Below are 24,328 nucleotides of genomic sequence, written 5' to 3'. Positions count from 1 at the left end.
TGGCTGTTTCTTCCTTCGTCTACTCCAGTTCTCCAAACTTTTACTAGCAGCTGCTAACTGCCGGGTCGAGTTTTGGGCATTGGGTATTATACAAAGATACATAAAACATAATCCCTGCCTTAAGGTTTGCGGTCTAAAATTCCTAAAATCGTTGTTGACCTGACCACCCAAATATTAGTACCAGTAGTGATGATGCTAATAATAACAATAATAAACACTATGCCATTTACTGAACAATTCTCACATGCAAGCTCAGTGCTGGACACTATATATACATTGTTTCTAACATTCAGTGCAATCCTTTGGGAAACTGAGGAGGGAGACTGAGGCGGGAGGAACCAGGGGTGGGGGGTGGGGGGTGGGACTAAGTTACTCATCAAAGATTCTGCGGCTCCAAATGGTTGAGCTGGGATTCCTGTCCAGGTGCTTCAGCTTCTGATGAAGCCTTCTCCTCCCTAGGCTGCCTCCACTGCACTCACCCCCAGTCTTCCCCCAGGGCATAAAGCTTTCCAGAAAGGCTGGCATTTTCACAGGATCTCGTTCAATCCAAACCACAACCCCGGGAGGTAGGGGCCTTTATTACCAGACCCATTTTCCAAGTGGGGGAACCCAGAGCAGGTGAAATCATTTTCAACCGTAGCTCAACTAGTGAGTTATAAAGACATTGCATGTCTTAAGATCAAAGAAAAGGCAGCTCCTAGGCTGCTGCTTGGTGAGAAGCCTTTTGCAGAGGCGAAAAATATGTGCAAACAAAACCAACAGCTTTCTTTATGTTCCCCAAAGTTGCTAAAAATGCCTGCGGGTTTGCACACAAGCAGACGCTGTGTTCACAATGCGGTGTGGCTTCTGTCGTTGGCTCAGGCAAGAAGAGACCTGGCAGGTATTTCTCACATCTTTGTTAAACACATACACCAGACAAGGGAAGGAGTTCCAAGGTAGTCCCGGGGTGTGGATTTCTGCCAAGTCTCCTTTTATTTGTTGTTAAGTCAGGGGGGAAAAAAAGACACCTCACGGATGAGTCCACGATCCCATGAAGTAACTGTGGTGTGGTGGGAAAAGCATTCCTTGGAGTCAGACAGCCCCGGGTCCTAATCTGGATTCTTTTACCTGTGGGCTGCATGACCTTGGCCAGACTGCTTAGCCCCTCTGAGCTAACCCCAGCTCTGCCCATCTGTAAATCAGGTAGTCCCTTCTGCAGGAGTGTAAGCTCCACGAAGGCAAGGGTTTTTGTTCCGTTTCTGTCTTCCGGGGCCTTAGAAGTCCCTGGCACAGAGTAAGTACTCCTACTTAGTAGAATGAGTGAATGAATGAATGAATGAATGAATGAATGAATGAGTTGCTCTCTTGGAGGGTGGTTGTCAGATTGAAAGAAGATTATGGATATGAAATTGCTTTATAAACTGCAAATTGCTATACAAACATGAGGATTTATTACTACACAGAACACGGTCTGGGTTCTATCAAATAAATGTATTCAATCAGCGATTGCATAGTACGCTTTTCCTTAGGTCTGGCACTGGGTTCAAAGAAATATGAGACTGGCTTCCTTCCTCCAAGTGCTCATAGTTCAGGAGGAAGATATACAATCAAGTGCTAAAATACAGTACAGGTGAGCATAGGGTGCTGTGGGAGCAGATAGAAGACAGTGACCCATCCCACACTGGAAAGGGGTAGTAGGTCAGGGAACGTTCCAGAAAAGGTGTTCTGGGAGAGTCCCAATTTCGAATCTGTTGTCAGAGTTTTCCCAGCAAACTTAGGCCTTTGGGCCACTGGGTGTCCTTATGACACACTCTCGCCTCTCATATTGTCATTTTCATTATAGTCACTCCCTGACATACAATTTCTCTTGTTCCCACTTGACTCATTACACTGTTGGGCAAAACCCCAACTCTGGTCAAAGGTGACTCTCACCTACTCTGCTGTCGCACCTGTGCATTAACCATGGCCTGAGAAAAACATCCAAACAGGCTAATTACTCCCTGGCAAGCTGCTCTAGTTCTCCTCCCTAGGCACGCTCCCGTTCTCAGCGGTTTCAAACTTTCTCCTCTATCCTGCAAACTCCACACCTCCTCGCCCATCATGGCTTTCAGCTGAAGGGCTTGCTGCCCGCCTCCCTTGAGGAATAGAAGCCCTCAGAAGAGAAGTCCTAGCTGCTCCCGACCCTGTCCATCACGGTGCAGCCCCAGGTGGAGTGGTCTTCTGCTCATGGGCAGAAGCCGACAGAGACTTCTGGAGACATAGGATACTCCTCACCCAGGGAATGGCCTCCACCCGTCTGGAGGTGTGAGAGAGAGAGTTCTCCTGTTGAATCACTGGGCACCTGGCTGGGTGAGGCTGGGGGTGGAGAGGTTATGGAGAAGGCAGAGAGAGCCTCGTGGGCCAGGGTGTCGGGGGGAGGGGGGGCTCATGGAGGTGGGGGAGGCATCTAAGTGGACATGGAAAGACAGCAGGGCCTGGGATTGTGAGCAGGCAGCCCCCAGGTGGGAGAAGAGCGGAGGCCATATCTTCCAAAGGCGGAGCCCACATACATGGCCTGACTTAGAAGGCGGTCACCAAGAAGCACATTGAGAAGGGCGCTGGTTTCTGAAGAACATGACTGATGCTGCCCAGCGTGACCTCTGCTACGACAGAATTCTTCACACATCTATTTACTTCATTGTCCGTTCTTCTGACAAATCCTCAGGAGAGGCTGTAGCGAGGGTCTCTGCTGGGTACCGGGCGGGATTCAAGCATGCAGAAGAGGCAGCTCCTTCCCTCACAATGAACAGAGGAAAACAAAGCCAATAGAAAATCCGTTCACTTATTAAACTTTGACTGCACGCTGACTATGTGTGGCCGGCAGTGAACAAAACTGTCCTAACCCTCCCTCCCCCACCCCTCCGCGCTGGCATGGACCTCACATTCCAGTGGGCTGCCAGGGAAGCAAATGAGGGAAGCACCCCATGTGTCAGGAGGGCGTAGAGCCAGAGAGAAAACTAGGGCGGAGCAGGGCAGAGAGCGTGGTGGGGTAAAGGTGCACACAGTGAAGTGGGGGGCCAGGGAGGGCCTCACTGAGAAGATGGCCTGGAGCAAGGGCGTGAAGGGGGAGCCCGTGAGCCCGTGCACAGCCCCCAGCGGGGAGCATGCCAGGCCCAGATGGGCCTCAGGAGCAGCAAAGAGCAGAGTGAAGGGCATGGATGGGAGAGCAGCAAGGAAACGGGGCGCTACGGGGTGCCAGGGAAGGACATGGGTCCTACACGACCTTAGGGATTATTATACTGACTCTGGCTTTTATTCTGATTGTGACAGGAGCCACTGGAGGGCTTGAGCAGAGGAGTGACATGATCTGCCTCCTGTCGTAACAGGAGTTCTCAGGGGACTGTGTTGGAAACAGCAAAGGGGGATGAAGACAGCGGCAGAAGGATCCTCGATGAAGACTTGTGACAATCCAGGTGAGGTGGTGGCGTCAGACAGGCGTGGCATGGGTGCTAAGACATGGTTGGACCCTGACCATCTGCTGAGGGGAGAACCAGCAATCTTTGCTGACGGACTGGAAAGCAGTGCGAGTGGGAGAGAGGAGTTAAGAATGACTCCCAAGGATTTTGGACCTAAGCAAATGGAAAGATGGAACTGTCATTAACGGAGATGGAAAGATGGCAGAAGAAGCAATTTGGGGATGTTTGCCGAAGTAAGACTGATGGTGAACACGTTTGATGCGAGATGCCTAAAGACAGCCCTGTGGAGGTGTGGAGTGGGAGAGGCGGGTTAGAGACAGACCCCGTGGAGTCCACAGTGTATAGCGTACGGATGGTATTTGAGCCCAGGAGGCTGCAGGACATCACAGAGGAGAGGGCCAAGCACTGAGCCCTGGGCCTCCTGTGTAGTGTTTGGGGGAGGTAGGAAGGCGGGGAGGAACCAGCAAAGGAGACTGGGGAGAAGCCACCGAGTTAGGAGGAGAAGCAAAAGGCTGTGGGTCCTAAAAGGCAAACTTAGAGAGAGCTTCACGGAGGAGGAAGTGGTGTGTCATGCCACTGCCTGGCTCATTAAGATCCAGCCTGGGGCTCGGTTATTGGACTGGTGGTGAGGGCTCACTGTTGACCTTGGCAAGAGCCCCTTTGGAGGAGGGCTGGGGTACAAGCCTGACCAGAGTGACTCCCAGAGCAGGGGGGAGGCAAGGATTTGGAGGCAGGGCATGTCTTCAGCTCTTTTGAGGAGCTTTGCTATAAAGAGGAGCAAAGATGCAAGTTGGAGGCTGGGGAAGGATGTGGGCTCAAGAGAAGTTGTGTGTGTGTGTGTGTGTGTGTGTGTGTGAGAGAGAGAGAGAGAGAGAGAGCGAGCATGTTTTCATGCTGATAAGAATCATTAAGCCTAGAGGCAAAAATCGATGATTCAGACCAAAAAAGAGAATTGGCTAAAGCGATGGCTTTGATGAGGTGAGAAGGAATGAGATCTGCCGCCCAGTGAGGAGCAGGTGTTTGCTAAGAGCACAGACCTGCATCCATCCCAACAAGGGAGAGGTTAGAGCAGAGGGCAGGAGAGGCAGGGCAGTGCCTTCTCAGCGCCGAGGACAGAACAATAGAAACCCACACTCGCGTGGCCCACACTGTGTATGGGGCGCTGCTCTGAGTCATTTACATATATTCACTTCGAACTCTCATCGCAACCCCAGGAGGTAAATACTGTTGTTGGGCCCATTGTGCGTGAAGAGTACCGAGGCAGAGCGATGTTCAGAACACTGCTCTAAGTCGCACAAGTAGTAGGTGGCGTGGCTGACCGCTACTTGCGGTCGCAGTACCAGGGCAGGGATGACGCAGGAGTGGGTGGGTGAAGAGAGGCTGCATAGTTTTGGTGAGCCTGGAGCTAGCCTGTGCTCATGGGTTTCTCCCGCAGAGGTGCCTGCTCATTTGTGAAGCGCTGTTCAGTCATTACCCACTCCTGGAGTCGGCAGCCAGTAGAGGCAGTGGGTGGGGGCTGGTTCAAGTTCCCAGCTTGGCCTTGGTGCAGTCTGGAAGGACAGATTCCTCCCGCGGCCATACGTCTTCCACTGACACCTGCAGGGAAGTATTGAGACGTTTCCTCTCCTTTCTCTTAGAGACGGCCGTGGGGTTCTGAGCACCTGCAGGGCCACAGTCCTCAGGATTCCTGACTAAGGGAAGGGAGGCAGAAAGAAAATGGGGGTGGCAACAGACCTGGTTCTGATGGTGGCTGGCTGAGAGACTGTGGCCAGGTCACCTCTGTCCTCTGGGCCTCGGCTGTAAAAGGCAGGAGAGGCTAGGATGATGTCTTGCTTCATGGACTCACGTGTTCCCTCAGCATACAAGTTATGGATGCTAGACAAGGACAGAGCACTAGGAATATGACAATGAGCAGAGAGGACCCATCCTGACTTTGTGCAGATTGTCATCTATGGCAGAGGGGAGGGGACTGACAATCACGCGATTAGAAACCGTAATACAAGCCTGGAAGGAACATTCTATTCTAGGGTGCTATGAGAGCACCTTTTCCTAAGCACTTTTGTAATTTTGGGACATCTGACTGAAGCCTGACCCATAAGACAGAAACTGTCTTTGGTCATGGTTCATTCATGCATTTATTTATTCCTTCGACAAATTTTAGCGAGCCTCTGTCTTTCGTAGCAGTGGTTTTGCATTTTGCATTCCCAAGGAAAGTAGAAATTAAGGCGAACAGAAAGATTTAGCACAAAATGGGACTGGGAACCAGTTATTTATTCCACCAAACTGAAGAGAAATTTGATACATGCTGCTGTGTGGAAGGGACACAAGTGTGGAAGGGCAGAAAAGCACTAGGAATGTTCTGAGGTCCCACGGGAGCCGCACATTGGGGGGTGGGGAGTGAGGTGGACTAGGGTCTTGAATTTGGCCTTTACCACACAGGAACTTAAAAGACCTAAGGGGAATTTTGGAAGATTCTGTAACCTTAGTTTTTGCATCTGTATATGAAAATCACATTTCTGAGTATTATTCTACACTGTGCTAAGCACTGTGCATACATTATTTTTTTTTTTTGGTCCATGCAACAATCTTATGAGGTGGGTTCTTCCCCATCTCCCCCCGAGGGGGAAACTGAAGCCCAGAAAGAAAGAGTGCCCCGGACATCACAGTATTGTAGGAGGCTCTCTTTTATTCTCATAGAACTTAGGATAGGTGGCTGACAGAAGCCTTGAGATCATCTAGCAGAGTGGTCTCCAAACTTTTCTGATTGCTCCTCTCTCTGTAAGTAATATTAGACCTGTCCTCACTCATCATATTTATTTAGAAACATAGCTGTGTCCCACCAGCAATATAAACAGCAAACACTGGTGAAGACCAACTTCTGGGATCTTGGATAAAATTAAATATACATAGATTAAGGATTAAAATCCATATAAATCAAATTGCTACTTGCCCCCCATTGAGTCACTGAGCTCTTGGAGACCACTCGTCCAGACTGTTGTATATGGGAGGACAGTGGTAGCCAAGGCCATGAATCTTGTCCCCGTTGCTCAGTTAGGAGCAGACCAGTGGGGGAGATTTTTGCCCCCCAGGCAACACTGGGCAATGTTTGGAGATATTCTTGGTTGTCACAACTGGGGTGTGTGTTTGTGTGTGTGTGTGTGTGTGTGTGTGTGTGTGTGTGTGTGTAGGAGGAAGGAGGTGATTTCTGGCATCTAGTGGGTAGAGGCCAGGGATGGTGTTAAACACTCTGCAATGCCCAGAACAGTCAGCTCAAATGTCAGCAGTGCTGAGGGTGGGAATCCTGGTGGAGCCCCTGACACTTGGATTGAAATTAGGTAAGGGAGTGGTCTCTGCGGCCAGATGACTGAGTGTGCGCCTGGGCTCTCCCACCAGCTAGCAACTGTGGTCACGTTACTTAACCCCTGACCTCTAGTGTTGCAGCTGAAAAGAGGGTTGATAATACCACTGTGGAGAGGTGGTGGCGGAAAGGAGATCCTTCTCTTGTGAAAGGCCAAGGGCTAATTCTCATCTTGTCCTTCCACGCCCTCCTCCTTAGCGGTCTCAGCTTTGAGGTGAGGCTGACTGATTGCCCAGGGTGGCCAGGAAGGGTGGGCTGAAAGCCGTCAGGATGGTTGGGAGCCCCAGAAGCAGTCCAGATGCGAAACATCCAGTCTAGGTAGGCTTGAAAACTTCCAGCGCAGGCTTGCGGTCCCTTCAAGAGCTGTGGTGGCATCCAGGTCTGGCGTGAGCTTGGTGTGCCTGTGGAAGGGGTAAATCCAGTCTGTCTACAACAGGGGTCTACAGCCTCCCTGCCTCCCTCAGCCCCACTGCCTATCTGCAACTTGTTGTTCCACCACTTGGGAACCGTTCCCTTCCTTCCTTCCAGCCAGTGAACAAACTTGAGATGCCATGATGCAGAAACCACAGTCCTGGCCATCACTGACAGACGTGTAACTAGACCCTTATGATCAGTATCCCAGTACAAGGGGGCACCAGGAGGGAGCTCGGTGGTATCTGAGAGTGGAGGGAGGGTTGGGAAGCGGGATCTTGGAGGGGGTTCCTGGAGCTGCAGGACCCCCCCCCCCCATCTCTAACTGGCTTAGATGCCTCCACTGCTGGACTGTCCATAGACTAGAGGCAACCTGTGGTCAGGGACTTCTACTTTGTTCCTGGATATAACCTCAGAGTCTAGAACAGTGCCTGACACATCATGGGCCCTCAATACTTATTTGTGGCGTGAATAAAGAGTATTTTGAAAGATGACTAGAAATTTGCCAAGTGGGTCTGGGAGGGAAGGGAAGGGCATCCCAAGCACAGGGAATAGAATGAACAAAGACAGACTAATGATGAGAATTTTGAAGGACACAGGAGGAAAGATGAGGGTCCTTAGTCACCGGGGCCCATGGGATGATACTGGGGCTGCTCAGAGAGGCTCTGCATGTGCATGGCAAGGTGTTCAAAGTTATCTCAGGATTAGAGAATTTGGGGCAAGGTGTAGATTAAGAAGTAAAATATCTGGAGAGAGCACCACAGCATCCATTCAAGATTTATTGAGTACAGAAGTCCTGGTCGCTGTGCTGGGCTCCGTTCTTGAGAAGGTTATTGAGCTAGCCCAGGAGAGAGGCAGAGGGGGCAGAAACGGGCAGGGAACTCAGGAGACATCACGGAGCATTGCACGGGGGACAGACCACGAGGGAGAAGGACTGGTCAAGGAGGACTCTGTGGTTTTAAACCAAGGGAACTGCCCAAGTGCCGGAGTCATGGATGAAAACAGAAGCTATGAAAGGAAGAGTGTGAGTAGACCGGATGCTGTGTGACCTTGGGCCTGCAGCTCTGCGAGCTTCAGTTTTTATTGCTATTATTAACATTACCGTGATTACATACCAGGCAGGTACTGGCAGCTCCACACGCCCATTTCGTTGAATCCTGTAACAGTTCTACAAAGGAGATGTTATTTTACCAATGGGGAAATTAAGGCACAGACGTTTCAGTGATTTGCCTGAGGTCATAAAACTAGCAAGGGTCTGGGACAAGTGGCAATATTATTGATCCCAGGACAACTGACCCCAAGCCCATTCATTTCTCCTTCCACGCAGCCCAAAGCTCAGGGGCTGGCCTCCCACCCACCTGCCTTAATCCTGAGATGGCCACACTGCCTTTGGCAACCATCCAGGGTCCTAGGCCCGAGTGGGCACAACAGGGCAGAAGCCCATTGGAATTGGAAACCCCCAATATTGGTAGGACTAGTTTATTCCCCAGGGACTATTTCTTCAGTTGAGCCTTAAGAGAAAGAAGGTTAAAGCCAACCTTTGTGCTTTGGTCAGGAGGCTCCTTCTTGTAAGTGTGGAATCTTAGCGTAAATGAGCCTGGACTAATCTCTCAAACAGGGGTGATATTAATATATCCAAGCCTCATGAGGAAGATTAAATAAGCATTGTATGCAGAACACCTGCTTTGTACCTCTTACACAGTAAGTGCTTAATAAATAAAGGTACAAGGCAGTGAAGTGGAGTGGGGGGTGGGATATGTGGCTTCCTGGAGGTGGTTTGCCTGCATACAGACCCCAGCTCCATCTCAAATTCTACCACCCAGATGCCCAGCCATGAGATTTGGGGCAGGCAGGTCCTAAGCTCTCAGTGCCTTGGTTTCTTCGTCTGTAAAATCGGTATAATACCAGAATCTACTCAGGAGGACAGCTGTAGGGACTAAACAAGCGGAGATTAAAGGCATGCAGAACACTTAGAATGCGCTCTCTTACCTCCTTCCCCACTACAGGGGTGGATCCGGATCAAGCAGAATCCCAAAAGAATCCTGCCTCCTGTTCTCAGAAACGAGCGCCTGCTTGGAGAGCAGTTGCTGAACACAGGCTTGGACGAAGAGGAAGTGGATAGCTTGAGACGGGGCTTGGATTCATTCTTCTCTCCAGTATTTCATTTGTACCATGTCAGGCACTTAGTGCTGGGGATGCCTCGATGAGTAAGAGATCACCATCTCCAAGGAGCTCAAGGTGGAAGACAGGCAAGACAGGAAGTGGAGAGCAGTTGCCATGGAGGCCAGAGGTCATTCCAGGGCTGCCCAGAGGAGGGCGAGTTTAATCCTGCCCGGAGGGGTGGGTGGGCTTGTGTTCTCCCAGCAAGCCTGGTCCATTAGGTAACAGGTGGGAGAGTTAGGAATTCTAGTTAGGAGAAGAGTATTTGCAAAGATAACTGAATGTTAGCATAATCCCTTGCCCAGTTATTTGCATTCAGTAAGAGGAAGCTGTGGGTTTTATTACCAAAATGATTGATGATGAAAATGATGAAGATAATGACGTCCTTGGGAAGGGCTCAGCATGCGGAGGTGGGGGAGGGAGAGCCATGGGAGAGGAAACAGAGAATGGGGTGGGCAGAGTCTGGGTCAAAACAATCCCAATGAGCCAGACCCGGGAGCTTGGATTTTATCCTAGGGGCAGCAGGGAACCTGGGGAGGATTTCAAGCAGGAGAGGCAGATGATGGGGTCTGTTTTAACAAGATCGTACTGGAGGCTGAGTCGAGATTGGGCGGGAGAGAGAAAAGTCTGGGGACACATCAGGAAGGTAACTGGCAACACTGTAGCTGGCCTCAGTAGAGGGCAGGCCCTCATTTACATGGGACCTGACCTGAGCTGCGCCACATCCAGGTCTCGGGGCTACCGACTTGAGAAATGCATGCGGTGGCCTTGATCGAAGTGTCTGTACATCATGAAGGGGAATGACGTCCGCTGACTTCTCAGCTGTGTCCAGGCATGAAGGTCGGCCACCTAATCTCACTCTTTTCCAAGGCCCCGGGGAAGCCGGAGGGCCAGGATCCTGGGCCTGGGTGTGGTAGGCCGAAGAATGGCCCCTGCAAACACATCTATATTCAAATCCCTAGAAGCTGTGAATATGTTACTCACGTTACTCGACCTGATAAAAAGGACTTTGCAGATATGATTAAGATAAAGGTCTAGATGTGGGGAGATTATCTTAGATTTTCCAGGGCCTCATAAGAAGGGGGAGGCGCAAGGGTCGGAGTCAGCGGGAGGAGATGTATGAGCAGAAGCAGAGATCAGAGAGAAGATAGTACGTTGCTGGCTTTGACGACGGAGAGAGGAGCCTTGAGCCTGGGCTGGTAGGCACCTCTTGAGAGTAGAAAATGCAAAGAAAGGGACTCTCCCCTTGGGCCTCCAGAGGGGACCAGCCCTGAGAACACTTGGCTCCAGCCCAGTGAGACTGACTGGGATTTCTGGCCTCCAGAACTATAACAGGGTGAACTTAGAACAGTTGTTCTAAGCCACTGAGTTCATGCTTATTTGTTACAACATTGAGCTCACACAGGAATCCAGAAGAGGATGGTCTCCTTCTCCACTTAAGGTCCATCTCAGGGCCAGGACTAGGTGGAGGGAGGTGGTTGAGGAAAGCTCCGAACCAGGTTTGTTGACAGCCTGGAGCCGAGGGTGAATCCGGGAGTAAATGAGAGTAAATGACGGTGTGAACGCACCGCTGGATTGCAGCAGGATAGGAACAGAATGTTTGCTTGGGGCCAGCCTCTGGGCCAAGTGCTCCGGTGTGTTATCTCATTTCAGCCTCTCACTAACCAGGAGGGAATTGAGGCGCAGAGTTTCAGTAACTTGCCTGAGGTCACACAGCAGTAAGAGGCAGAGCTGAGACCTGCACCAGTCGACACCAGAGCCCCTGCTCCTTACCTTGCACTGGCTCCTAGGAGGAGCAAGTAGGTGGGGGATGGGCATTACTGGGGTGTCTCTTGAGTGGGAAGCTGTGTTGCCAGCGCCCCAAACTTCTGCTTCCCCAAGGTGTGTCATATGCTCCCCTTTCAGGATGGTGGTAACAGAAGGGGAATTTCCCAGGCCTGCAGTTTTCTAGGCAGTGCCGTGTGTGTGTGTGTGTGTGTGTGTGTGTGTGTGTGTGTGTGTGTGTGTGTGTGTGTAATGCTTGGGTGTAATCACGTTCTGCATGGTGTCTGGGGCAGCTCTCCGAGTTGGCCTCATTCAGATCTATGAGAAGAATTCCTAGTTTAGCCACTTACCTGGCTGAGTGGCCCCAGGCAAGTTATCCAACCTCTCTGTGTCTGTTTCCTCATCTGGAAAATGGGGATCACTTATGCGGAGTGCTTACAACAAAGTTTGGCAAAGTTGACGGAGAATTGAGTGGGAAGGTGTCCAGCCAGATTCTGAAGTCACCAGATTAGTTAATGGTTAGGTTGCTCCTCCAGCAGCCATATCTGAGTAGAGAGACCAGATGGTGGCCAGAGAAGACCGGATTGGGACCCCCACTCTCTCCGTGTGACCTTGGCAAAGCCACACAACTTTGTGTGCGCCTGCGTGGCTTTGGGGGCGCCTGCGTGGCTCAGATGGTTGGGCATCTGCCTTTGGCTCAGGGCCTGATCTCAGGGTCCTGGGATCGAGCCCCATATCGGGCTCCTAGCTCGGCGAGAAGTCTGCTTCTCCCTCTGCCTCTCTCCCCTGCTCATGTTCCCTCTCTCTCTGTCACATGAATAAAAAAAATAAATTAAAAAAAAAAAGATGCCTGAAGGGTTGCTGGAGGGTCAGTGACAAGGGAATGCCAGGTCCCCTGCGTGTCGCTGGTGCTCAACAGGCCACAGCTGTTATTATTGATGGTGGTGGTTGCAGTGTTTGGTCTTGGTTCCGCCCCTGCCTCCCAGGGGCTTTCAGAGACAATACTGTGCTCCCAGAAGTGCTTTGGTATAATGAGGGGGGGGGGTGGCTGATCAATCTGGGCATAGTCTGGTTCTGGCACCACCTGACTAGCTGGAGACCCTGAACAGCTCCACGGCTCTGTCTGGGCACCTCTGTCCCTGTGGGAGCAATGAGCCTTCTGGCTCTGACTGTACATCTAGAATGCCTGGCCCCTGGAGGAACCTGGTTCATTTTCCTGCTGAGGTTCAAAGAGGCAGTAATGATAATACCCAGCATTTCCAGAACAGGGACCACTCAGTTGGCTCAAACTGGATGCAGGACCCTTTCCGGTTGTCTTTCCCTCTCCTCAGTCCTTTCCCCAGACGTTGCATAGGAATTCAGAATCATAAAAAGAGAGAGTTTGGTCACATCTGGTTCCACCTGTCCTTACAGGTGGATGGGTGGAGGTGGAGCAAGGCAGCCGATGCGGGGGGAGGAGCTAAAGGAATCCCCGCCTCCTGGGAGCCGTGGGCTGAGCCTTCTCTCCGCTTGACCGTGCCCTCCCCTAATGACCATGGCCACCAGGTGCAGGGGATCAGACAGTATTCCACTTGGTGACCTCACTAGGCCACTGCATCGGAAATGACTAGCTGGTTTCACCGTGGAGGAGTGGGGAGACCTTGGTCTATTCCTGGTGTGCTCAGTACCACACACGCATGCCCTGACCTGCTGACTGCAGAAGTCCTGCTCCACCACCACACCGCGTCCCACCCCTCCTGTTCCTGGCCCGTCCCACTTCCTGTCCCCCCACAGACCCTGTGCTTTGGTCCCCTCACCCTCAGTACATGTCTCCCACCCCTGCCTCACCTCTCCAAGCCCCTTCTTTAAGGTCCTGTTCAAAATTCCCCTCTTCCCTCCTCCCTTCCACAAACACTTCCTGGGCAGCTTCTGTCTCCCTGTCTCCGTCTGGGACAAAACTCTCCTCGCCACTCCCCCGGCACTGCCAGAAAGGACAGAGTGGCTATGAAGGGTGGACACTGACACTTGCCCCGTGCCATTTACCTGTGCAAAGCATTTTACATGCATTACTTCATTTAATTCTCGTAGGGGCAAGTACGGTGATTACTCCATTTTGCAGATGGGGAAACTAAGGCTTAGAAACATTAGGCAACTCACTCAAGGTCACAGAGCCAGGAAATGGCAAAGTGTGGAGTTAAACTCCAGTCTTTCTGAGCCTAAAGCTTGTGTTCTTTGCCACCCGGTTTGGCCTCCTGCCTTTCAGCCTGGACACCCCTCACAGGCCAGACCTATCCCTTCCAGGTCTCCTCTCCCATGGCCCCTCCTGTCATTCACTCCGAGTGACTCACCATGCACGCTCGTTCCTCTGAGCCTTTGCACATGCTACTCCTTCTGCCTGGAACACCTTTCCCTTTCTTTCGTGCCACCAGAAGCCTGCCCATGCGTGGATCTCAGTTCAGCAGCCCTTGCTCTGGAAGTCCCTCCCTGAGGCCCTGCCTGCTCTGGCCTCGGGTGGGTGGAGAGATTCCGCCTCCTCTTTGCTCCTGCAGCACTGGCTGTGGTTCTCCTTGTGTGGGCTGTAGTGCGCGCCAGGCTCTGGGTGGCCGAGTCTGTGCCAGCATCCAACTGCTTTCGCCACACGTTTACCAGGCACCCGTTACATGCCAGGCACTGGCCTGGGCCCTTGGGACACAGGGGTAAGCCAGACAACTGTGTCTCAGCCTTGGCAGGGCTTGCAGCCTGGTAGGGGAAACAGATCAACGCTCAGAACCATATGGAGGACTGAGTTCTGCTGTGGAGCGGGACAAGGGGTAGGAGGCTTTGTGGAGCAAAAGCAATAGTAAAAGGAGGGCGCCTGGGTGGCTCAGTCATTAAGCATCTGCCTTCGGCTCAGGTCATGATCCCAGGGTCCTGGGATCGAGTTCTGCACCGGGCTCCCTGCTCCTTGGGAGCCTGCTTCTCCCTCTGCCTCTCTCTCTCTCTCTCTCTCTCTCTCTCTCTCTCACCCTCTGTCTCTCATGAATAAATAAATAAATAAATAAATCTTTAAAAAAATAGTAAAAGAAGGTAGATTTAATCAAGCCATGAGGGGATTAAGGAGGAAGACAATTCTCCAGGTAAAGAGAACAGCCTGTTCAAAGGCCCAGGGGTAAGAGAGAGCTGAGTGCTTAGGATATCAGAGATTGGCAGAACTGGAAAATACAGTGTCCAGGACCAGGGTTCCAAGACCACTCTGGAGAGGCAAACTCCAACCCTTTGACCACAGAGGGCTGCATGAATCCTGCCTCTCCTTCCCGCTCATCTGTGTGTTCCAGCTAGCTTTGAGGACAGTCTCGCATGGTAGTTGACAGCCTGGCTTGCAGCCAGCAAACTTGGGCTTGACAGTAACCTCAGCAAGCTGCTTAACCTCTTCTGGGTCTTCCTCTCATTCTTTAAGTAGGAATAATATCCACCACCTCCTAGTGTTTGGAAGAGGCCTGTATCATTTAATAGAGTGAGCATGGTCTCTGGCACATAGGTAGAGCTTAATTGTGTGATTATTGCAGTGATAACAATCGATAACATGTTATATAGCATGCAATTGTTAGCTTACTCTTATCATTATTCTATGATTGCATCTGAGTCATCTTTGCTTCTCTTATGGGCGGCACCACAGGCTCCCGTTGCGTGCCTAGGTCTTGGTCCTGGGGAGGAGCAGGGAGGATGGGCAAGGTCCAGGATCATAGGACAACTCCCTCCGCCACTGTGCAGGGGCCAAGGTATGAGGTGTCTGGCCGTGTGGACTATTCTGGCAGGTGTGCCGGACACAGAATCTGGATGCTATGTGGACACTCCGGCCTGGCTGGGAATGCTGCCTGTCAGCCAGGCTCCCTCTTCCCCTTACATGGCATTCTCTCTTTCTTGGGGAAGAGCTGACCCTCTTAGGGCTGGCTATTCTCATTCTCCCTGCAGGATGCTGGGATGCCTGCTGCGTTCGTAATTCTTTATTTGTGGTCATTCTCATCCAATTAATTTTCTGCCCTCTCTGCCTGCTCGTAGCCCTAGAGGGCTAACTCCTAAGAACGATATCACCCACATGCCCTTCGGTTCTAAATTCTAGCTGGATTTAGAGGGCCTAAGGGCAGCTACTGCTGGAGAGTGCAGTGTGGGAGGAGACAGAGGGTAGGGGTCCATCCCCCTCTCCCTCCCCTCCTTTCTTCCATAGTTCTGGCATTGGCTCTGACAGGCATGGCCCCTAGAGCATATTTTTTCTATTCCCCTGACCCCTAGAGCGGTACAGGCTGCCTGCTGCCCTAGCCTGGGCTGTCTCCACCTATCTTGCTGGTTTCCTAACCCTGCCTTCACCTCCAAACAGAGTGTTGTCATTGGATTCCTTGCAGCTCAGCCCTTCTGGGTGCATTTGGCTCATGCTATGATTCCCATCAGTACTCTTACGGAGGCTCTCCAGAGTCCTTCAAAGAGACCCTGCCCTAACCAAGAGCAGGGCACTGGTCTGGTCCTCTCCTCGCCTTCTCATAACCTGGGTTATCTTCTAAGAGGACAGGTGGAGGCTCCGTTTGGGCATCTGTTTTGGAGGGACTGGAGCTGCCTAGCTTCCAGAGGCCCCGCTGGTCTGCCTGGGGGGCTGCAGAGGAAGCCAGGGCCCCATCATGATGAGCCTCAAGGGCCATGGGGAAGATTTGGTGTTTTATTGTAAGAACAATAAGTCCCAGGAGATTTTAGGGCTGGGGGTGGGGTGGTGCCATAATCCGATTTATAATTGTGCAGGATTTATCTTCTGAGTGGCTCTGGAGGGCTGAGCGTAGACCCAGGGAAGATATTTGGGAACCTAGTGTGGTTGTTCCCATGTGACATTATGGCACTGCCACCACCAGAGACCTCTGCCACCTCCACCATAAAGCCTCAGTGGATCACCCTTTCCTATTGCGTGCATAAAACTGTCACAGTTGGCCTCTTGTGACCTCCTTCTTTCTGGGATGAGTTTCTTGGCCTCAGGTCTGCTCATTCCCCTTCTCAGGGTCCTAAGCCCAGCAGGGGGCTGGCATCCCTGAACTGGTTGGTGCGCTCTAGTTCAAATGTAAATGCCTTTGAAGGCACATCCTATGATAACATTATCAACTGTTAGCAGAGGTCTAATATCAGATCAGCCTGCAGCATCTCGTGAGGCAAGGGAAGGAAGCAAACATCTGCCAAACATCTGCTCCGTGCTGAGCGACTTCCCCATACGGTGCCTTGTTCAATCCATGCACCAGCCCTGGGAGTGGGCAGGACTGTCCCCATTTTACACTGTGGAACTGGAGGCTCAGAGAAGTCCTCTCACTTGGCTTAGTCACCCAGCTGTGACTGACAGCTGGATGCAAGCCCAGCTCTCTCTGTCTCCTAAAGAGGTGAATGGAGAAACATGCTATCAGATGAACTGGGCAAATCCTGCTGAGGAAAGTGGACGAGGAAAGGTATATATATTTTTCAATTTTTTAAAGGTTTTATTTATTTATTTATTTATTTATTTGTCAGAAAAAGAGAGATTGTGTGCGCACAAGAAGGGGGAGTGGCAGGCAGAGGGAGAAGCAGACTCCCTGCTGAGCAAGGAGCCCGATACAGGACTCGATCCCAGGACCTGGGATCATGACCTGGGCCAAAGGCAGATACTTAACTGACTGAGCCACCCAGGCACCCCCAGGAAAGGTATTTTGAAGAACAGGAAAAACAATAAAAATTCAGCAATCATGATATCTAGCTTTACACACTTCATAGACATCAACTATCACCCGCTGGCATGGTAGGGGAGGCACCCTGCTGAGTCTCAGTTTGTCCGTATTAGCGGCAGGACTTTGCACACCCACTTCCCAGCTGCTACCCAGGTTCAACACCCTTCTTCCAAGAAGCCTCCTGGACCTTCCAAGTCCTGGACAGGTGCCTCTTCTATGTGTCTGTGTAGTTCCTCGTAATTGCCTACACATGCCCGCACACACATGTACATGCACGCACAAATATGTGTCTGTATATATACAGAAAGCCTCGGGAATTCTGGAGCCACCTCAGGGAAGGCCTGGGAGCTTGCTTCTGTGGAGAAGGTTGCCACAGGGGAATGGCCCTGAGTAGGAAGGGCCGATGGGCAAAAGCTCTGGAGAGACCATTTTCAGACTCTCTTCAGAGTCAGCCTAAGGAAGAACTTTCTAGTCATGAGAATTTCTCCAGGGGGCAGTAGGCTGCCTGGAGAACCTGCAGGCACAGGATGGGAGGTAGCCGTGGGGCGACCTCACTTTGTGGGTAGAGGGGAGTGGGGGGGGGGACAGGATGCATCCCGACAGGCTCTTTCACTTCTGGGATCGGAAGCTCAGCTACCTTGACAGAAACCACCATAGAATAGTTCCCTACAAAGTGCTTGGCCCATCCCGTACTTGAACTCATATAATCTTTGTGTCAGCTCTGCAAGGTAGGTGTAAGCCAGTTGATGGCTGCGGAAACAAGGGTCAGAGAAGTGATGTAACTTGCCCGGGAGGAAGCGGCAGAGCCAGGATTTGAACATAAGCTATGTGTGACCCCAGAGCTCTATCTGATAAGTCAGCTGTCCCTACTTCCCCAAGGATTTAGGTTCTTAAAGCCTTGCCCAGGTCACCAGCTACAACTTAGTTCATTTTATTTCATTTCCACGTGCCTCAGTTTCCCAGTGTCCTTACCTCTTTGATGTTGGAAGTTGACCAGTAGGCCAGGCCATCAGATGACAGTCTGGTCTGGAAGAGTGGAGGCTTGGCCTGGGTCATGGCCACTTCCCAGACTATTTGGTCCCTTTGGGGCCTCCCTTTGTCTCCTTCTAGAAGGAAGCCATTGTTGACCAGCTTGTTACCTCTGGACGTATTTATGGATCCACATGGCCTGGGAGCAGGGAGCAGGTGACATGAAGCATGACAGCCACAGCTGAGAGGTATCAGAAAGGCCTGTGGCTTTAGTTTCAGGTCTGATGAAAGGAAAGGAAAAACAAAACAAAAAACAAAAACATAAGCCCAAACCCAGTAGGCTGCTTGCCAGCAGTCTGAAACATGGTTCAGGCCGAAGCCAATGTCGGCCAAGAGGGAAATTACAGGACTGCAATGAGAGACAAGTCCGCAGAAACCTCCTAGGGTTGTGTTTGGCATATGTTTGTTTGCCCGCATGTGTGTTCGTGTGGACCTCTTTTTTCAAAGCATGTGTCTCTTTTTTATGTATGTATTTAGCCCTGAAATGCTTTTTACAAAACAGTGTAGAAACTGCACTTTAAACTATTTTACCGCTGGATGATACTTGGGGCAATTCCATTTAGTTTAGTTAAAGCCTGCTGGTATTTACTGACACATGCCAGGCGCTGTGTAAGGCCCTGGGGATCTAAGGATACAGATGTGCTGCCCTGTCCTGAAGGAGCTCAGTGTCTGTCATAAGAAAAGAGACACATGCGAAAAGGAGGAGCCCGGAGTATCCCCCCCCCCGGGGGGGGGGGGGGCATCATTTCAGCTGGGTGTAGCTGGGACCTAAAGGAGGGGAGGTCTTCGTTCTTGGCAGAGAGGGGGCCACCAAGTGTCCTCCAGGCAGACAAAGGGGGAAAGGGCCCTTGCAGGTAAAGAGAAGAGAGCTCATGAGGACGAGGGTGAGGGGAATCTCATCTGAAGGCCAGAGATATGTGACTTGCCCCAGGTCACACAGCTGGAAAGCAGCAGCCTGAGGATTTGAACCCAACCGCTGGTTGCTAGCCACCTCTGTCAAAACTCCTGAACACCAAAGCCCTACGACTTGGCAGGAAGACTGTATCTAGTGTCTTTCAGCCCTTCCCATCCCTAAGGGCCAGCTGAGTCAAGTTTTACATCCCCAGTAAGGTTACTTTAATACCTTAATTGATTTTATAACTTAGAGTAAGTTAATACTATGATACAACTGAGTTCTTGGAAAATATATGCCTTGGTATTGCTAGGTATCATTTAACAGAGCTATACATTTCTCTCCAACAAGATAAACAGACATACGCATTTATTTTTTATAAAATAACGGTCTGTGATTTCTATGTCATGACTGTGCTCAACAAAGGAGACAGGAGCAACGAAACCATCTTTGAGGGTAGAGATGACTTTAAATTCCTTTTTATTTCCCAACAAGGGCTCAAGAAATACTTGCAGAGCTGGCCTGGCTTGGCTGTACTTTTTTGTGGAGTGTATTAGTCAGATATTGCCACGATAGTGCTTGGTAACAAACCACCCAATGCTCAGTCACAACTACAAGGATTTTTTTCTCACGTATGGGTTTGAGGGTTGGCTGGCTTGGGCTCAGGCTTCAGGTTTGGTGGGGCTTCGGGTCAGGTTTGTGTCTACTCTGTCCCATTCTGGTGACTAGGCTGAAAAGTAGTCTGTGGTTTCTCTTCTCATAGTAACTGAGCAAGTGAGTAGACAAGAACATGAAACAGAAAATGCCTCTTGAGGTCTCAACCCGGAACTGCCATGCTGTCCTTTCCAACCATATTTCTTTGCCCATGACAAGTCAGATGGTCAAGCCCAGTATCACTGGACAGGGAAATATATCTGCCCATTCTACTGGGAGGCCCTACAAAGTCAAATGGCAAAGGGTATAATTCTAACCTAAGGAGAGCATGAGGAATTGGAGAAAGGTGCTGGGCTTCAGAGGTAGACTTAATTCTTTTTTTTTTATTAAGATTTTATTTATTTATTTTTGAGGGAGAGAGAGAGAGAGCATGAGCAGGAGGGAGGGGCAGAGGGAGAAACAGACTCCCCACTGAGCAGGGAACCCAATGCAGGACTTGATCCCAGGACCCTGGGATCATGACCTGAGCTGAAGGCAGATGCTTAACTGACTGAGCCACCCAGGTGTCCCAGAGGTAGACATAATTTCAAATTTGAGCTACCATTTACCTGCTTTGGAGACTAGGGAAATCACTTAACCCCTCTGACTCTCTTTCCTTCTCATACTGGGTACTTATAATATGCCAGTCACCAAGCTTAGCATTTTAGGAACACTGCTGTACGTAAGGTAGGTAAGGTAAGTTTCCGATGAACTTCACCCAAGGAATAGCCAGCTGATGTGACTGGCTACCAACATCCAAGTTCCAAAGTTCATTGTTGGTTAAAAAAAGTAAGGGTTATTATTAGCAGCGACGGGAGGGCAACGACACTTCTCAGTCACATGTCTTCAGGAGGCAAGAACTGGAAGCCAAGCCTGGATGGTATTGGTGGTGCAACATGTTTTGTGTGGAGGCAAATTTCCTAATCGCCATGGCTGTCAGGTGATGCTGAGACCTCTGCTCCCCAGATATCTCTTCATTCTGAGGCCAGGTGCTCTGACATCACTGGGGAAGGACCACTGGAAGCTTTGCTCAAGACTTGATTCATGCGTCGTGGAAGATACCAGCAAGAGTAAATCTTGGATCAGACAGACCTGATTTGAATCAAGACTGAGCTTCTGACTGGCTGGGTGGCCTTGCCCCCAGCAATGCTGTTCCCTCTGCTTGCAGTACCCCTCTTTCTCAGAGACAGTTTTCTGCCTCCATGTGCCTTCATCCCGGAGGCCTTCCCTGACGCTCTCCAGCCCTTTGCCCCCTCAACACACTGGACACCCCCAAGCCCTATACCTGGGTTATCTTAATTGCTTGCTTGATTCCTCTCTCTCACTAGAATAAATACTCTGGGAAGGCAGGCCCTGGCCCTTGTTTCCCACTGAAATCCCACTTCCCACCATTGTGCCTGGTACATAGCAGGCCCTCTATGAGCATTTCTTTATCTAATGAATTCAACAATAAATCACTTAAAACGGGCTATTGCTTCATAATCATCAAAATGGATTCATTATTGTCTGTGCTATGGAAGCCACATGACTCTAAATCCTTGCTACTCAAAAGTGTGGGCCTCGGACCTGTGTGCTCTGAAAACTTGCAAGGAAAGCAGCATCTCTGCGCCACCCCCCTCTCCTGACCTACTGGATCAGAAGCTGCATTGTAACTAGATCTCAGATGATTCATATACACACTAAAGTTTGAGAACCACCACTCTCTACAGCTTTAAGTGACTTTGAGAAATCAAATCTGACTGCACAGTCTTGCCTTGATGTTTTCAAAGACAACCACAGCCTCTAAAGCCGGTTGCCCTGGTAGGAGCTGCTGATAGTTTGAACTGGGCAGAACTTCGTTATGCTGTGCATTTTACAGATGAGGAAACTGAGGCCCAGGGAGCTAGTGATGCCCCCACTGCCCCACAGCTAGTGAGCAGCAGAGCCTGATGCTGTCTTCCAGTCCAGGTTCAAGTTTAGAGCAGAGGAACTCTAGATGAGATGCCAAGTGCCTTGATTCCCCCAGTAAGTGGCAGAACTGGGGTCCAAACCCAGTCTGGCTCATTCCCAAGCTCTGAGATTCCTGCTTCCCCTAGACCGGCTCCAGTGCCCTCTTACTCACAATGGAGGAAGCAACTTGCCCCAGGTCACACGGAGAATTAGAGGCTGTGCTACACATAGTGTCTCTCCCTGAGACCATACCACCTGTCTGCTCTCTGCCATGCCATGGGAAGGGGCTTCCAGAGAAGGGTCTCAGGGCTGACAGCTGATCCCCAGGAGACCCGGGCTTCTTAAGAAACTGAGTGAGCCACTTTGGGGGAGGCTTCTGGCCCCGCTTAGAAGCACCGTTTCTGTGTTTATTCTGGTCTGCCTCCAGGGGCAAGATGATAAAACAGAGGATCACTTTGGACAGCAACTGTCACTTGCATGCCAGTCTGTTCCCTATGTTTTCCTTTTGCTGGGGGGGGGGTGGTTCTTCATAACTGGGCGGAAACCCATGAGACAGGCACTGGAGGGAAAGGGAGATTATCTACAACTCAAGCTGCAGAAAAGGAAGAGTCAAGGGGACAGGGATGGTTTCGACGTTCTCGAAGATCAGGTAATGACAGTCTTAGGAAGATTCTTAGAAAGCCTTAAGCAATTGCAGCCAATAGCGGGCTGGGCCTCGGTTCCAGTCTTGCTCTTGGCCTCTTTTCACTGAACAACATTATACCTGTCGTGTAGCAGTAATGACACTGACTTAGGATTGTTGTGATCTTAAAATGAAATGGTGTGTTTCCTATGCCTGGTCCAGAGAAGACAAGCAGTAAATAAAAAGCAGGGTGTGTGTGTGTGTGTGTGTGTGTGTGTGTGTGTCTGTGTATATGCATATGTGTCCCCTTACCTCCTCATTTTCTTTTTTTTAGAGGGGGGTGTGGGGAGGGGCAGAGGGAGAGAGAGAGAGAGAATCCCAAGTAGGCTCCCCGCCCAGTATGGAGCTGGACCGGGGCTAGATCTCACAACCATTAGGTCATGACCTGAGCGGAAATCAAGAGTCAGATGCTTAACTGAGTGAGGCACCCAGGTGCCCCTGCCTCTTTTTTGACCTCCTCATTTTGTAGACAGAGGACTGAGAGCCAGAGACAGAAGTTGTGATGTGCACAGACACATGGGAGTTAATAACAGAGCCCAGAGTTGAACCCTTGTCTCCAGCCTCCCAGGCCAATGTTCTTTATCTCACATTATAATAATAAGGATGAAATTTGTTAACTAGATTCCTAACTTCTGGGCCATGGAAGCATAAAAAACAATTTTCAGAGAGCAAACGGAGAATACACGAAAATAAAATCATTCTTCAAGCATTCCAGCATGTAAGAAGACCATTTCTGATTGATCAGGGCAGTGGGCATGTGGTCGGACTTGATCCTTCTCACTCAGGGGACAGCTAGACTCGGTGATGTCCTCGCACTGCTGTCCACTTCCAAGACTGAGGAGTCTCAGCAAGGTGTGAGCCAAGAGAAAGTCAAGGGCGGAATACAGGCACACTTGTATGGGCCCTGCAAACAGCTGGGGCCAGCTTTATCTATGAGATAAGGGTTGTGAATGTACCTTATAAACCACGAGTTAACTTCAGCAATTCTGTTGTTATAAAGGAATATTCCAGAGATGACTTTATCCCTCACCAGTCTCTGAGACCACATGAGACGCTGAATCTTTTACAAACACATTGGTAAGTTATATCACACAATGATATACTGATGTAATTTGTTAAGCATGTCACTAAATTTACAGTTTGAGGAAATCAACACTCATAATTAGGATTCAGAGGTAGGGCCATAAAATCCTTCTTTGCCTTCTGAACCATCAAGGCAAGGCCCAAGCATGGCTCCTGTCAGCTCACTGACCTTTAGGTCTTTGTTCAGATGACACCTTCTCAGTGTGGCCTTCCCTGGTCACTCTAACTAAAATTGCAAACCTGTCTCCATCATACTCTATCCCCTTTCCGTCCTGGTTTAGTTTTCACCTTCACACTTGATATCATGTAGCACGCTGCATATCTTGCCTTGTCATTGCCTGTGTCCCCCCGCTATCTATTTAGCAATACTCCTATGCTCTAAATGCTTTGCAAATACCGGCCTATTCAGTCCTCATAACAGCTATAAAGGGAGACACTCCTATTTGCCCCTCTGTACAGATGAGGAGACGGAGGTACAGAGAGGTGAGGCAATGTGTCCACAGTCACACAGGTTGCCAGCAGCAGGATTAAGATGTGATCTCAGGTGTGTGGCTCCTGAGTCGTCACTCACGCCCACCACACCGTTCCACCCATAAGGTGTGAATACACAAAGGCAGGGACTTGCCTATCTGATTCCCAGTGCTTAGAATAATGCCTGGTGCACCATGGCACCCAAGAATTACTTGTTGGATGAATGAATGATTGAATGGACTTATACTATTCCACTGAAAGCCCTTCATTCCCAGACGCTATGTTTAGATCGCCACCATCCATGCACCAAACATCTGGATTCTAGGAAGGCAGTGGGGCAGGGGAAGGAGCACGGGCTTTAGGGTCAGGTAAGAAGGGGATCACAGCCCTAACTCAGTCAGCCGTAGGGATAATGTTACCTGAGCTGTGTGACCTTAACAAGTTCACCTAACCTCTCTGAGCCTTGGTTGCCTCCTCTTTAAAAAGGAGAGAACAGTGCGTTCCTCATAGAGTTCCACGTTATAGTGAAAGTTCAGTGCAAAGGGCCAGGCACAGAGCAGGTACTCAGAAAATATTAGTTCCCTCCTGCACTGGAAGGATGGAGAAAAGTGAAGTGAAACTCCATCTTCCTTTTGCTGAGCAAGCTTCGTTTTTGCGGAATGAGTATCTTAGGGTCAGGGGATGGGGAATGCAGAGGATCCAGAGATGGAAAAATTTCACTTTTCCCTTCTACAG

General features: G+C 50.4%; 1 long non-coding RNA gene across 1 annotated transcript; it reads right to left on the bottom strand.

The window, feature by feature from the left end:
• Positions 1-5,695: 5,695 nt before the first annotated feature.
• LOC141373378 (uncharacterized) lies at positions 5,696-13,635 on the bottom strand. Its single transcript, XR_012379284.1, has 4 exons — positions 13,455-13,635; positions 9,193-9,572; positions 8,319-8,371; positions 5,696-7,193 (listed from the first exon to the last, which is right to left on the bottom strand). It is a non-coding gene; the product is annotated as an uncharacterized lncRNA (long non-coding RNA).
• Positions 13,636-24,328: the final 10,693 nt, after the last annotated feature.

Source organism: Callorhinus ursinus, unplaced genomic scaffold, assembly GCF_003265705.2.
Source record: "Callorhinus ursinus isolate GAN/ISIS: 27379988/994484 unplaced genomic scaffold, GSC_fseal_2.0 scaffold9, whole genome shotgun sequence".
Taxonomy (NCBI): Eukaryota; Metazoa; Chordata; class Mammalia; order Carnivora; family Otariidae; genus Callorhinus; species Callorhinus ursinus.
This window is presented reverse-complemented; position numbering and strand designations above follow the sequence as displayed.